General features: G+C 33.4%; 1 long non-coding RNA gene across 1 annotated transcript in view; it reads left to right on the forward strand.

Moving 5' to 3' along the window:
- The first annotated feature begins 209 nt into the window (after nt 1-209).
- Nucleotides 210-14,267, forward strand: part of LOC138856881 (uncharacterized) — a 48,071-nt gene continuing 34,013 nt past the window's right edge. The window contains exon 1 of the long non-coding RNA XR_011395863.1: nt 210-359. This is a non-coding gene — a long non-coding RNA (uncharacterized lncRNA). The remainder of the gene's footprint in view (nt 360-14,267) is intronic.

Below are 14,267 nucleotides of genomic sequence, written 5' to 3' on the forward strand. Positions count from 1 at the left end.
GTGTTTGAGTATGTATACTTTAGAATTAATTTATGAGTATATAGGATTTACATAGACTTTTTGCCTGTGTAGGCTATTTGCGGCATGTTAATTTAAATAATTTTGTGTGTATTTATTGACAGCGCGTTGTATTAGTAAATATTTAAATGCACACAGGCATTGCTATAAATATATGCATTTGTAAATAAGTTTTATTTTTCGCCATAGAGATAATTCACATCTGGCAGTTTGTATTTCATGGTATATTGTGGATTTAAAAAGAGTTTTGTTTTCTATTTAAAATAATTTTGTTTTGAGTTTTTTTATTTTTTAGTTTTAATACCAAAAGCCGTAATTGTATTTAAGGTTATGGGATTAAAGTAAGTAATTAATTAAAGTGGACTACTATTTTATTAAACTTTTGTGGTTTTTATTAGTAAATATTGTTACCGTGGTATTACGCTGATTTCAGAAATTTTTTCTGTGTGTAAATTTTTATACAAAATGGTGGCTACTGGGCTAATCTTCGGTTTCACCTTTTCAAGAGGGGTTCTACGGACGACGGTAAATTTTACAACTCGTGCTATCTAGAACAAAATAAAAAACGTGATCGTCTCGAAAAAAGAAATTGTAAATTGTTTTGAAAAAAATGCAATAATAACTAAAACTGGTTTGTTGTTTCCCAGAGAATACCATGTTCGTCCGATTTGAGAAATGCATTATTAAGAAAAAAAAAATGTTAACTTCGGCTACAGCGAAGCTAAAACACCCCTCAATTGTAACTCTTATAAAGTGTGTTTTTTTTGACATATGATATTCAAGAATAAATAAATAAAACGCATATAAGTTAATGTTTAGCTTTATTATAAAGATAAGGGTTTGCTATTATGTCTTGAAATTAATTTCGGACAATTAACCGCCGCGGCTAGCTCCAATAAATTCCAATCGAAAGGCCCAATTTTCGACCATTTTTGCAGTAGTAGGTGCCGTATTTCAGTAATAACGCACTGAATATTCCCTTCCAAGGCGTTCAACGTCTCGCGAGACAATGCTTCCTTCCTTAATCCTTCAATAAATTGCTTATTTAGTTGGCTGTATGGCATGTAGCGCCATCTTTCAGTCACAAACAACTAATTAAGCATGGCTCTATAGTGTTCCCTATCGATTGAAATATTATGGCCGGCTTCATTTTTGAAGAAATATGGACCAATACTTTCCTCAATTTTATCATAACTTCAAATGCGACAAGTTTGTTTAATAATGGACCCATTCTACCAAAAGTGAACTTCATCGCTGAAAAGAAATATATCGCGCGAACCGATCCATTATTTTGGTAATAAATTTGCACGATTTGCAATCGTTGTTCCAGAGTAATTCGGTTCATTATGAAATGTCAAGTCAAACTGACCATCTCCGTCAAAAGTACTGCCTCATTGCAAACCACACGTCTATAAAACACCCAAAAAAAATGTTTTTTCAATTTTAATAGGTCAGTTTGTACGGCAGTTTATGTTAGAGAGGTTCGATCTCAACAATATGTTCGGAGATTGTAGCATTGCTCACAATTCTAATCTCTGCCGCATTTCGTGAATATGTTTTGTCAGTTTGTGTGGCAGCTATATACTACCGTTGTCCGATATCGCTGGTTAGAACAAATCAACACTTGCAGAACATGTGTCAAATTTTAGATCAATATCTCGAAAACTGTGCGACTAGCTCGCATATAAACATACATGCATACACACAGACAGACGAAACATAGCTAAATCGAGTCAGCTCATCAGTGTCATCATTTATATATATACTTAATGGAGACTTCGTTATTTTGCTCAGGGTATAAGGTGTTTAAAGTGCCATTGTATAGAACTGACTTATTGTACGAAAGTCTCGACACTACTGCGGATTGAACAGGGAAGTTTTTTGCACTATTTTATGAATTGAATAATGGTTTGGGCCACTAAAGTGTACTTCAAGCAAAACAAACCTAACTAACTATCTTCGTAAGGAAATATATATGTATATTAGTATATAATAATTTTTAATTTTTTTTTAACTTTTAATATTATTAAATTGAATAAATAGAAATATTGTTCATAAGTACATTTTATTTACTTTTTATAAGTTTCTGAATTTAAAAACTACAATAGTTTATACCTCCTGCTCAAATATAAACGAGACTTTATCCATAACTCAACAAGGACATGACATATGGCCATACTTTTTTTTGCTTAGGTTGGCAGGACTGTTATATGATTACATGTCAAATTTGAGCGCGATCTCTTCCATAGTTTTTTTTTACGGCACTATAAACAAGTCAACCTCGAGTGTGTTTTTCGAATTTTACTATGGAAATTAACGTTGAGCAAAAAGTGTTTGTTTGAAATTTTGTTATTCCAATGGAATAAGTGCGACGGACGCAATGAAAATGTTGCAGAAGGCATATGGGGAGTCTTGCCTATCACGTGCACGTATTTTTGATTGGTATAAGTCGTTCAAGGACGGCCGTACATCGCTGGAAAACTTGCCCCATGATCGTCGTCCTGCAACGTCAATAAACGAAAAAAATGTCGAAAAAGTAAAAAAAATTGTGTTGAAAAATCGTCGTGTGACTGAAAGAGAGATATCTAGTGAGCTCAACATATCAAATGGATCCGCTCATAGCATTATTCACGATGTTTTGGGCATGAGACGTGTGTCTGCTCGACTTGTTCCAAAATCCAGCTCATACGTCTCGTCTTGTACGCGATTATTTGACCAAAAACAACGTAAATATTGTTCCGCAAGCACCGTATTCACCCGACATGGCACCGTGTGACTATTTTCTTTTCCCTAAACTCAAATTGCCGCTTCGTGGAAAGCATTTTCAGTCGATTGAAGTCATAAAAGAGAATTCGAAGAAGGAACTGAAAGCCATACCTAAAGCGGCCTACCAGAAGTGTTAGGAAGATTGGAAAAAAAGGTGGCATATGTGTATCGCCTCTAATGGTGACTATTTCGAAGGGGATAAAATAAATATTGAAGAATAATTAACCGTTTTTGTTTTATTGAGCCAGTCTCGTTTATATTTGAGCAGGAGGTATAGCTAAAAGATATACATATGTATATATTTTACAAAATTTATGGTTTTTTTTTGGTTTAAACATGAGAATATATGTATTCATTGTTTATGAACCGAATAATTGCTTTTAAGTAGATGCAATTATTTTATTCGAATTTATTTATGTTGGATACGATTTTAATTTAAGGGCGGCTACCATGGCGTTGCAGCTTTAGAAAAAGTTTTGTGATTCTCCTTGAATTATGTGAACAAGGTGAGCATTTTCCAAACTCATCACAAAAAAGTATACTTTTTTAATTAAGCCCAATTGCTATCCACAATAGTATGTACGCGCATATTATATAAACTTTTTACAGTTATTATTTCGAAAACGCCCTTCAAATATGAAACCATGAGAAAATACGCCTTTTTGAGAAGCTTTCAGTCTATTTGTTTTGAGTATGTAATTTTTTTATAATTACAAGTGCCACTCACTGCGATATTTATGATATAAGCGTGTACATACTTATGTATATATATAGTATATGTATGCATATAGAAATTTTAAGGTAAAATCGCTTCTTGCCACTTGGACAGACCTTCACCCAACATGCTGCTGCTGCTGTCTGCCTTTGATGGTAAAGATAAAGAGTTAAAATAAGTATGTAAGTAGTTACCTGCCAAACAACAACAACAACTACAAACCCTTTACTGCAACAGTAAACAATAAAACAAATAAAAAAATGAAAAAAAAAATGAGAAAAATTCATAATTTCAAAATATGAAAAGTTGTGAAGTGTAATTCATGAATGTTTATACTTATGGAAATAGGTGTATGTGTATAATTATGCATATATATATGTATATATGTATGTTCTTCTATATACTTATACAAGCCCACTTATCCACAATGCACTTAGCATAAACTTACAAGCGTTTGTAGGTTGTTGTTGCATTTTTTTATACCCTGAACAGGGTGTATTTAGTTTGCCACGAAGTTTGTAACACCCAGAAGGAAACGTCGGAGGCCCTATAAAATATATACATAAATGATCAGCATGATGAGCTGAGTTGATTTAGCCATGTCCGTCTCTCTGTCTGTCTGTATATATACAAAATAGTCCATCAGTTTTTAAGCTACCGATCTAAAATTTTGCACATATCTTTTTCTCACTAAGAAGCTTTTCATTTGTCGGAACGGCCGATATCGGACCACTATAGTTGGCATACAAACTGAACGATTGGAATCTTTCATTTGACGTGATATCTTTACGAACTTAGGCACAAGTTTTTTTTAGAAATTGTTCAGATCAGATCACTATATCACATAGCTGCCATACAAATTTAACGATCAGAATCAATTTCATATAAGGAGCATTTGTATTTGTGGAGGGGATTATAGTTTTGGTGCAACCGAAGTTAACATTTTTTGTTGTTTTTTATTTTTTCTTTATTATGCGTTGGCTTTTCACGTTTATGCACTTAAGTGCGTAAAGTGAGTGTGTACGTATATATGTGTATATATGCATGTGTGTGCTTGAAAAAACTGAAATAAAAACAGAAAGTCGAATTCATTCTTTGTGTATATTTTCTATAGACACTTTATGTAGAAATATATGCACATATGTGCCTATGTGTTGCTATATGTGTATATATGTACATTTATACATATATATACCAATGTATATACAGATACATATGTACAAATAAATTCACATAAATACACACATATGTTACGAATGCTTGACCTACTTTCGCGCCAGCTATAACGCTACTACACATACATATACATATATTATATACATTAGTATAACAACAACAACAGCAACAACAATAATAATAATAACAACATCAGTAGCAACAACAATAACGTCAACAGAACAATCATAATAGCGACCAAATAGTCGTTATAACGAAAGAAACTATAACAACAACAACGATGGTGCTACTACGCCATAACAGTAATTGCTGCCTATTGTGTGTATTATTTGTATTTATTTATTTTTTTCTTTTTGTATAAAACTTGCGTAAACTACATTTTTTCTACACTCGCTTTTTTTTTATTAGTTTGGCCTTTCTATTTCCACTTACCCATTTATGTGTGGTATTTGGTTATTTATTTTTTTAGACTTTTTTGTATCGCAATGTGGGCCATAGTTTATGCGAAGCCATTTTAGCTTCTGGTTTTAATTATTTCCGTATATTTCGTGAGTTTTAAGTGACGGTTATTTTTGTACTATCGGAAAGAAAGTTAACCTCGAAAAATGTACACAAATATGTAGTTCTCTCATTAGTGAAAAGTAATAAATGTATTATTTTAGAATCATTTTATACATGTTTTTAAATCCAAAGCCAAAATTTAATGCTCATGCTGGGTCAAGATTTTTTGATTCCCCGAATACATGAGATCTCAAATAGTAATACCAGAGAATGTAAATTCTCTGCCGATAGTTAATAAGAGTACATACATACATACATGCATACATACATATATCATCGGAAAAGACTGGCTGCTCTATCTGACATATGTACTTCCCTCAGAATAGTTCGTGCAACTTATATTTTGATGAACTTCATAATAGAACTTTTGTAAAAAGAACTTTAAAATTTTTCGACGTGCGATCATCTGAGGTTCCGGTGTTAATTCGGAATATAACTATGTTTTTGACTGCCGCAAATATGTAAATAACAAGAATGCATTAATTTGGACCCTTTAGTTATTGGAAATACTTTCAGATTATTAACATTGTCTGCTGAGAACTGACTGCTTTTACAAAAAACCACCCAGCACAGTTGAGTTCATAGGCTCAGAGCCTTGGTTAAGTTAGTAGAACAGTTATTACACAATATACATATAAGTGATATACATTTACCTAAAATTATACTTCAGTTGGGACTCTGACAAGGTGTGAAAAGTAAGGAAGGAGTTATTTATCGATAATCTAGAGATCAAGTCGGACAAGAGAACCTAGAACAGTTCATCGCGTTTGACTTTTCTTAATAAATATTCAAATATTGGCATTACTACTAGGTTTTCTATTAATAATAAATATCTCAAGACAGTAGGTCTATTGTAGGGAGAGTGCAACTTAAATTTCGAGAGCTTGCTGCAAGACTTCAGAGTAATTTCTGTTAGAGAGCCCAAGCAATCCTACAAGTTTTTCGTGGGGTAATGTTCGCTGAGCTGGCTCAACGCTTTCTTTTCGAATGTGTGTTTCATAAACTCAAAGAAAACTAAAGATCGGGATGTAAGTTGAGGTAAAATAGGTTTTAAGGCATTCGTGTGGGCACAACGACTAAGTTTGTGAGTACAGTATTATTTATTTTAACTGTGCTCTCAACGCTTAAGTAGATAGAGTCCGAAAGGGTTTAATAATTTCAATTAGAACATTTCTGCGTATCTTCTGCAGCTAATTAGCTAATATTTTATCTAACATAAGATAATCCCTATGGTTCTTTATTAGCAATTATGTCTAACATTTATAATTTTTATACGTTTCTAAATACAGGTAGATATAAAGGATCTGTCCAACTTATTATCTTCCATTCGATAAATTTTTTGAAAAGAAAATTGCATAAGAAAATTTTTTGGAGCACTATCGAACGAAAATTGTAAAAATAAGAAACGTTAACTTCGACTGCACAGTAGCAATAATACCCTTCACAAATACAAAGGATTCCATACATGAAATTGATTTGATCGGTTAGCTTGTCGATCTAAACAATTTGTTCAAAGATTAAACCGTTGCCTTGGACAATAACCAATGCCAAATTTGTTGAAGATATCTCGCCAAATTAAAAGGTTTTTTATACCGGAACTTGATTTGATCGGTCAGTTTGTACGGCAGCAATATGCTTTACTGATCCTATCTGAATAATTTCTTAGGAGATTGAACCATTGCCTTAGACAGTAATCCATGTCAAACTTTCTCATACTAGCACTTGATTCCGATTGTTCAGTTTGTATGGTAGCTATATCCTACAGTGGTCCGACATCAGCGCATCCGAAATATGATCAGATTCTTGAGGTGAAAATTACTTGTGGAAAATTTCAGATCCATGTCTCAAAAACTAAGGGGCTAGTACGAGTATATACATATCTCATTTAAAGCCTATAATATCAATTCAAGCTGAGTATTATAGCACTATTTCTAACATCATTTGCTATGCTGATATATATATATATATATATTTCTCTTCAGGATATAAAAATCAAGTAAATTCAGATTTTTAAGCTCTTGTCTACAATTTGTTTGATTATCTAAATGGCACTAACTCGTTGTTTAGCTAATCTAAAGGTATTACCACAATAACGGTTCCTTGATATGAATTATTATGGTTGAAAAGTTGTAAATTTTACCACATTTATTTTATTTTAAATATCCCATAATGCCAAATCACATCTAATAAATCAGATGTAAGCGCTGAATTATTAGACGCAAGTTCCTTTGAGTACGCTTGCAATTAGCGAAACCAAATTATCAGACTAAGACTTTGTACATACATATGTATGTAGAGGCTACTAAAATTACATACACACACCCATTTCATAATTAATGCAAGCCGGTGAGTTAATTAACTCACATAATTAACTTCTTTTGCCGTTCTACAAAGAACGTTTTTAATTACCCACATTTGCCGTTATACCTTTTTTCATATGCCATAATTTTTTGTTGTTAATATTTTTTTTGCTCTCCTCTGTCTTGCCTTTACACTTTTCCATTGAGCATAACATTTCTTGCAATTTCCCTGAACCATTTGCGAGTTTTACAGCATCCTGCATCGCTAAAGGATCCGCTGACTGAGCGCTAGAAATGTCAGCGGCAGCAGCCATAACGGCAGCTTGCTGTTACGATTGTGTTGATATTTGCGTTTTGCTTTGCTGCCACAGCGGTGAATCGCAGAAGTTAGCTTCGCCACTCGCACATTATGCTACAGATCAGTTAAAGTTGTCGCTCCTCCATTCCATTGCTGCTGCAAACAACGCGACCAACAGCCAACAGCAGCTTAAAAAGGATAATAGCCATGAGCAGATTTTATACAAGTATTTGGTATTAATGAGTTTCTCGCCCACCTCAAATTGCAGCACACCCACCGCACCGCTATTCGGTGTATGCCTTGGCATTAACTTATTTGTGGTTGTCATTAAATATCATTAAACTGCTTGTTGCTGTTGTTGTTTTTGATAGCAGCTAAGTTGCAATGCACGGTAGTTGAGCGCACAACGCGTGTGTTTTGTTTAAAATATTTATTTTGGCATTTTTTTGGTTTGCTGTTGAAAAATGTGTTGGTAATAAACTGAAGCCACCGGCGCTGATTTTTCATCTAAAACGAAATATGTAATATAAAAACTTCCGTTATTTCAAATTTAAGCACATTTTTGGTATTATAACCGAAACATTCTCTACTTTTAGTCAGTCTAGCAAAAATTTCGCACTAGTTTTCCTTGTTTGCTACTCCCCGCTGCGTATACGTAATTAATTTAAGCCCACTACTTTTCACATTGCTTTATACATATATTTTGCACCATTGCTATGATTCATGGTTCGTGGTAAGTACTCTGCAGTAGCGAAGTTCACGTATAAAGTTTTAGCCACAAAAGCCAAATTGAGTTAAAAGTAAGGAAAATGCTCCCTTAGCCAATAATTGGGCAAATGAATGCTGTAATATGCGTGGGAAAGTTAGGAAAATAAAAAATAAGCATTAAATTTTTTGGCAGGAAACTTGCAATGCGTTTATATTATTATAGAATATTGAAAAAGCCGGTGTCTATTAACTAATGTAGGGCTAAATTTTGTTCAGAAACGAACTTGGGGGGTTATGCCAGTCTAGCGCCTTAAAAAAAGCGCTAACTTTGATATATAATCTTAACAGTAAGGAATAGGTAAATGCATGTCTCTCATCCAAACTTTGTTAAACATATATTTGAGTGTATAAAGTAAATGTATACTGATACTTTGATACAAAATGGCGGCTACTTAGCCCATCTGGGAAATCCCCTTTTTCAAGTTGACCTCGACGCGTGGTAGTGATGCTAAGAATTGTCCTGTATGAAGAAAAAAATAGAAAAGGAATCTCAATTTATATAAGAGTTTATCTAAAATGCATGTGTTTTCAGCTTTATTTAAATTGTTCGCAAAATAGTGCACTTGTAAATAAAGAATACAATTTTGATCGACACTACTACAGGAGTCTCCCTAGGATATAATACACTTGTGCCAACGCTTTTACCAATCCTCGAAGCATTTTTCGAGAAAATTGAATGTCATGAGCCAATTGATATGCCAACATCCCCTGCACCTTCCCTAATAGTGATACGACGATTTTCAAGAACAATTTTTTTCACTGTTTCCATGTTTTCCTCGCTTGTTGACGTGATTGCACCTCCATCAACAATTTCTCGGCCTTCTGTAAAGCGCTTGTGCCACTCATAAACACTTTTTTTAGACAATGTGGATTCACCGGATGTCACAGTCAACATTGCAAGTGTCTTGGAGCACTTTATTCCATTTTTAACGCAAAATTTAATACATATTCTTTGATCCATTTCTTTCAAAAGTCAAAAATCACAGAAAACAAAAAAACGTAACTAACCTTTTCTGTTGTCAAAAACAAACTACTACTCGAAATTGGCTCCAAGCCAAATAATAAATATATGTGTCCGATTTAAACAGAAACAATACATATATATACAGCCCGCGAAAAATCAAAATTCACCTTTTCCTTTGACCACACCTCGTATAATATAAACAAATTTTAAATCAATATTTCATATATGTTTTGAGTAACAATTTTTTGAAGAGTAGCCGCTCAGTTCAATCAGCTCAAGTAGTTTATTTAAAAGCTAATTTAGTCTATTTTAATTACAATTTTAAAATTGGCTGCAGTTCTAGGCTGCAGTCTTGAAGGCAAGTCAGCCGATCGCTTTCTGCTTATTTCGTTATTTGAAAATCTTTGCACATATTCACTAATTGTGTTTAAATACAAATTTACAAAAATAACCTTGTTTCAGGCGATCCCACTAAGTGTGCTCTTCAACCCATAAATAATGAGTCTAAAGTCAGTTCGTTTTGATAATTATAAGTCAGACAAACATGTTTTAGTTCCGGTAGACTAGTCTAAAAGGATAAAGTGTAGTATGAAATATAACACTTTTAGCCGAGAACAGCAGCTGATAGAACTTATATTATCGCATGCCCTTTCGTTTGATTTTACCATCGCTGGCCGTATAGGTATATTGGTAAAAATCTGCGATATCCAAATATATAACGAACATATTAAGATTTCGTACCAAATATTGGCGAAATTAGTCCATCAGCCTTCATGTATCGAATCTTCGTTCTTTCGGTCGACCTTACACAATATATTTTAGTTAATATGTATTTCAGATGTCAGAAATGCTGCTTGAACGCTGCAAAAAGAAGTAGTTTTTGCATCGAATTGTGAATAGTGATGAAAAATGGATCTATTACGGCAACCCGAAACGCAAAAAACTATAGGAACCTGATCAACCAGCCAAATTAACGGCAAAGCCATTGCGCCAAGGCAATGCTTTGTATTTATTGTATTACCGAAATACGCTCGGAATTTGTGACAAGACACGAAATAATAATTTCCCATCATGACAAGGCTCGGCCGGTTGCAAGACCGGTTAAAAACTATTTGGAAAACAGCGTGTGAGAAGTTTTGCTTAACGCACTTTATAGCTCAGACCTTGCTTCTTATGGCGACCTTATGTTCTGGTCAATGCAGAACGCCCTCACTGTAATATGGTTCACATTAGAAAAGTGTAGCAAAATTGGCTACATTCATTCTTGGCCGCCAAGCCGTCGCAGTTGTTTTGCGATGGAATCCAGAAAAGTGTCAGAAAGATGATAAAATTTTACAGTTTCAGATGGGCAATACTTTTAGTTACACTATTGTACGTGTTTTTATTAAATAAACGATGAAATTTTGAACAGAAATGCACAAATATCGTAGTATATAGTTATTTTTAAACTGAGTTGAAGAATTATAGTTAGTAAGTTCTTGACGGCATTTTGATTTTTTTTTTGTTTACAGCGATATAGATATGTACTATATATTTCATACTTTTTTCAGTTTTTTGACATGTAAGAATTCTGCTTGTGTTATAGCTTGGCTAAATTGCTCAATTCAATCATTTTTAATACCCACAAGATTTATTACGTTTCCGTAAAGGAGTAATTTTTAGATTCGTGGCTTCCAAAAACCAAACCAGAAACCAAAACATAAACCTTAGAGAAACTTCTAACCATTAATGAATCTGTGCCATTTATTAGGGTATTTACTTATTAAAGAAAAAAAATCGTCTTAACTGTATACATATATTTGTAAGAGTATTATATGCTCCGTAAACCAGCTTTTTAGATTGACAATATATTTAAATGTTTACAAAAGTACATATATATATAGAACCAGCATATGTATATCCCCTAAAATCATCACCCATTTCAACTACCACACACTCACACTTATGTACTTATATATTCAATAAAGTTTACTGTTAAATATATACCAGCATAGTCGTCAGTTTCGGCATACCCACATATAAGTATGTATGTCACGGCATGCCATTAGTTGGTCCCCACATCGTCAAGTGTGACTTAAAGTTTGCTCAACCATCAACAACCGACAAAAATATATCTAAATTCTAGATAAATTCCACTTTTGTAGCGACAACTGCGAAAATACCATTTCCGGCAAATGTTCGCTTAACGCTTTGTGACGCCACTTTGGCCTCGGCCGCTACTCTTTCCTGTTGCTAAGCATTTTTTGTGCTATTTATCGAACTTTTGCCCATTTTTTATGCTAAACAATTTGTTTGGCTTTCGTAGCTTGGCAATAGATAAAACAATATGTAGCTTTATTGGCAGCCACATATGGTTGGATTTGTCTTTTGAATAAACTAATATATCTATTGCTTAATTTTAGCGGATTTAGGGGAATATTTTTTAACTGTTGTTAAAGTTACTCACAATAAAAGGTTCAAAGAAGCAGCTCCAAGGTATAATCGTATATAGTGGACCGAGCAAATCATGTTTCTCAAAGCCCTAATATTGTTTTTTTTGAAAAACGGTTTTGAAATCATTTAAATGATGAAACATATGAAGACAGGGAATAGAAACAGTCTGCAGGGTACTCTTAGAGTATAGATGCCTATTAATGCCTTTTATTGACATCAATTATATTTAATATAGTTTGGAACCATACCGCTTGAAGAATTTTTCATGCATCATGTATAATATTTGATATAAGAATATAATAAAATATATAGTTTGTTATAGTTAATAGGTTAATAAGTTATGTATAGTTAATTCATTACTTGCCCACCTATTAATTTTCAACAGGTCTGATAGTCAATCTTGATTGTGTATGCAAGTATTTATAATGCCCTTGAAATGGGCCTCATAATACTGGCCAATTGTAAGTTTTTATCTGTCGTCTTACCTTTCAAATTTATTGCTTCAGAAATCGTCTGCTTTTCTCACATTTTCATAAGCTCGCTATTTTTTTCTTATATATCTTGCTTTTGTTTTGTTGTTGACGTTAACATTACATCATTGCTAAAAATATATGCACATGCGAACCCGTAAGCACTCATCGCTATGGGCATATGCTACAACAAAAACGATGTATTTAGACATTCGATGTAAGCGTCCAACATTGATGATTTCCAAGAAAATGAAAAATCGCAAAAAAAAGACCAACAAAGAAAATGCCAACATTTTATTTGCACACGCTCGCAATGCGCAAGATGCATATCTGCAAAAATAAACAAAAATATTCGGTGGGGAGAGGGGTGCTTTCGCGTCTATGTCAATAAATATGCTGAGTGCATTTGAAGAGCGCCTTTCACACGCAGATATTTTCTAACTTATGAGGCTGTATTGATGTAACATGGCAGATATTAACAGTGAATAGTTTTGGGGGTGCAAATATTATGCAACAATCGTCGGACTAGTTTAAACTTGTGCTTAAATTGATGAGTATTTTGGAGTGAGAAAAATACATGAAAAAACGTTAACTTCGGTTGCCCCGAAGCTATAATACCCTTCAGAAATACAAAAGACTCCTTACAATAACTCGATCTAAACGATTTTTTCGAAGATTGCACCGTTTCTTCGGACAATAATCCAAACCTAATTTGTTGAGGATATCTCGTTAAATGAAAAAGTTTTCATACAAGCATTTAATTCCAATCGTTTAGTTTGTATGGCAGCTATATTGGTCCGATTTTTGGTGGGAAAGGCAATGTACAAAATTTCAGATCGATTTCTCTAAAACTGAGGTTCGCGTATATGCAGACGACTCAACTCGTCATATATTTTATAGGACGACGTTTTCTTCTGAATGTTACAGATATCCCGGCAAACTTAATACCTGTTCAGGGTATAAATATATATTGTGACTTTTCTCATAGAATTTATGTTAACTGATGTATTTACATAACTCGGTTGGTAGACCTGGAGAGTTCAGCTTCGTTAACTTTTTATTTGATGATAATTTTTCAAGCTTCTTATAATTCGGTAATGAATGTTAGTTCCAATTTCTGGGTCTTAGATCCATCGGCATTGTTTGAAATCTTAACCTCTCCGTACTTCTTTCTCTTCTTGTTTTTTTCCGGTATTGTTCTGCGGTACCAAGTAGGAACTCAATAAATTGATTTCATTAAATCGGTATATAGTTACATACATATTATACATATGTTTTCGGATAAGTAGTAATATTTTTCTTCCTTTTTCAGATTTTTTTTAAGTGTTAGTGAAATTTAAGTGTATATCGAAAATCTCAAACTGAAACTTGAGCGATTTGGCAATTTATTAAAGGGTATGTACTCCCGTTTTAAATTATATGTAGGTATTGTATTTGTTATGCTTTCGAGTTTTCATTTTCAGTCCCATAATTTTGGGTCTAAAATAGTATTATTCAAAGTAGTTAAATTAAAATCAGAAATGTCTAAGGATAAACTAATCTTTTTCGAATTAAAAATTCTAGTTTCAAGTAGTGGTTTTTGGACTAGTTCGTCTCCAGTCAGTTATGTAATATAGCTTCAGGCCATTTTACTCGTCATATACGCATTTAATGATATTTTCAAGAAAATATTGATATTATCATTGACATTCTTTTCAATTGATTCGACGCCGTCATTCGCTTACTGCCTTGCAGCTTGACTAAGCATGTCTTTTAATTGCAAAAACCTTGAAGGTTATAAAACTAAATTAATCAAATT

This window comes from Bactrocera oleae, chromosome 4, assembly GCF_042242935.1.
Source record: "Bactrocera oleae isolate idBacOlea1 chromosome 4, idBacOlea1, whole genome shotgun sequence".
Lineage (NCBI taxonomy): Eukaryota > Metazoa > Arthropoda > Insecta > Diptera > Tephritidae > Bactrocera > Bactrocera oleae.